This window comes from Olea europaea, chromosome 3 (assembly GCF_002742605.1).
Source record: "Olea europaea var. sylvestris chromosome 3, O_europaea_v1, whole genome shotgun sequence".
Classification (NCBI taxonomy): Eukaryota; Viridiplantae; Streptophyta; class Magnoliopsida; order Lamiales; family Oleaceae; genus Olea; species Olea europaea.
This window is the reverse complement of record NC_036239.1, coordinates 1,819,531-1,822,078: the sequence shown is the minus strand read 5'-3', so window position 1 is coordinate 1,822,078 and position 2,548 is coordinate 1,819,531.

The following is a 2,548-nucleotide window of genomic DNA, read 5'->3' as shown; positions in this document are numbered from 1 at the left end:
ATTCATTAGACAATATTGAGATCGGATCGGAACAAATGCTCATCATGGATAGTACTTCCTCAAGTGTTCGATGTTCCATTGATGAGGTAGTGTGTTTCTTGCCACATCTTCAATTTCGAAAGTGCCAGGTCGGAATTCTCTGCTGACGCGGTAAGGGCCCTCCCAGTTTAGTCCAAACACTCCGGACCCTGTTGGTTTTGAAGATTGAAAAACCCTTCTGAGGACGAGGTCCCCCAAGCGAAGAGTTCTGTTTTTGACCTTGGAGTTGTAATAGCGGGTCATCTTCCGATGATACTTTGCCAAGTTCACTTGGGAAGTATCCCTCCTTTCTTCAAGGAGGTGGAGTTCGCTTATTCGAGCCTCGTTGTTGTTGATCTCATTGAAGTATATCCGACGGTGTGATGGGACCCCAACCTCAAGCGGGCTCATAGCCTTGGCTTTGTAGGTCATCGAGAATGGTGTTTCCTCTGTTGCAGTTTGACTAGATGTTCTAATGGCACAGAGGACGTGGGGAAGTTCATCCACCCAAGTCCCTTTTGAGGTGTCAAGCTTCCTTTTCAGGGTATGCTTGATAGTCTTGTTCACTGCCTCAACTTGTCTGTTTGCTTGAGGGTGATGAGACGTCGAGAAGTCCTTCTTTATGCCTAGCTTGTCGCACAATTCTCACATCTTCCTGTTGTTGAACTGCCTGCCATTGTCGGACACTAAGGAGTGGGGAATGCTGAACCTACAAATGATGTTCTTCCAGACGAATTTAGTAGTGTTCGCCTCAATGATCCTGGCAAGGGGTTCAGCCTCGACCCACTTAGTGAAGTAGTCAATGGCGACAACGGCGAAAGTTATGCTTCCTCTTCCTTTTGGGAGTGGACCAATGAAGTCAATGTCCCACTTGGTCAATGGTTAAGGGCTGGTTACTACGGAGAGGCTCTGAGAAGGTTGCCTTTGAATATTTGAGAAGCACTAGCACTTGTCACATTTCTGGACAAACTGGCAAGCGTCCCTTTTCAGGGTCGGCCAGAAGTAGCCTTAACGGAGAACCTTGTGTGCCACAGCCATTCCTCCGGAGTGATTTTCGAAGATTCCCTAATGGATTTCCCTGAGTATGTATGTGGCTTCTTCGCTTCCCATGCATCGGAAAAGTGGCGAGGCGAAGCCTCTCTTGTAAAGAGTATTTTCTTGTAGGACGAAGTGTGCAGCCCTTCTTCTTAACTTCTGCACCTCACTTTTGGAGGCATGCAGTGATTGATCTTTCAAATAGGCGATGATAGGCTACATCCATAATGGAGTGCCTTTTATCCATAGTACCTCTTTACCTCCAGAGGTGGAGGGCTTTGATAAGTGCTCGATAGGGACAACCTTTAGTAGCTCTGAATCCTTGCTGCTGGCCAGTTTTGACAGGGTGTCTGCATGTGTATTTTCTAGGCGGGGGACTTGAGTCAGTTAGAACTTTTCAAAATGAGGAACTAGGTCCAGAACCAACTTCATGTATGCAACCATGCTTCTGTCCTTGGCCGCGAAGTCTTTTGACCTACATCTCTTTAGCAAGTCTAAGACCTGCCAGAAGGGCCTCGTATTCAGCGGCATTGTTCGAGGTTTTGAAGCCAAACCTTACTGCGCAGTTTAGCTTGTGGCCTTCCGGGCTTTCCAATACGATCCCTGTCCCGGAGCCAGTCTCTCCTGAGGACCCATCTACAAACAGTTTCCATGTGGGGGGCTCGACGAGATCCATTGTCACCTCCATTTCTGGGGCTTTGGCAAACTCAACCATGAAATCTGCAAGGGCTTGGCCTTTGATGGCGTGTCGAGATCGGAACAATAGATCGAACTCACTGAGCTCGATTGCCTATTTTAGTAGGCATCCTGATGCGTCTGCTTTCCGCATCACCTGCTTCAATGGGAAATTGGTGAGAACTTCGATTGAGTGGGCCTGGAAGTATGGTCTCAGTTTTCTTGAGGCTGTGATACGGGTAAGGGCCAGTTTCTCCATGTCTGGGTAGTGTATTTCAGCTGGGAAAAGTGCTTTGCTGATGTAGTATACTGGCAGCTGGCGCTCCCTTTCTTCTCTAGCTAGGACGGCGCTGACTGCCATGTCCGAAACCGCTAAGTATAGCAGTAGTGACTCATCTGGTTGAGGTTTCGACAGGAGGGGGGCCTCTCCGAGGTACTTTTTCATTGCCTGGAAGGCTTCCTCACACTCAGAAGTCCATTGGGTCTTCTTTCCTTGCTTAAGCACATTGAAGAAATACAAACTTTTATCTGTGGCTCTCGAGATGAAGCGACTCAGCGCGGCTATTTGACTATTGAGGCTTTGGACCTCCTTTGGGTTTTGAGGTGATCTCATCTCTAGCTGGGCCATTATTTTTACTGGATTTGCTTCAATTTCCCTTTGATTGACAATATATCCCAAGAATTGACCCGAAACCACTCCAAAGGTGCACTTGAGGGGATTCAACTTCATCTTCTATTTTCTAAGTATCTAAAAAGTTCGATCAAGGTGACTTACGTGTTCGACTGCTTGGAGGCTTTTTACTAACATGTCGTCCGCGTA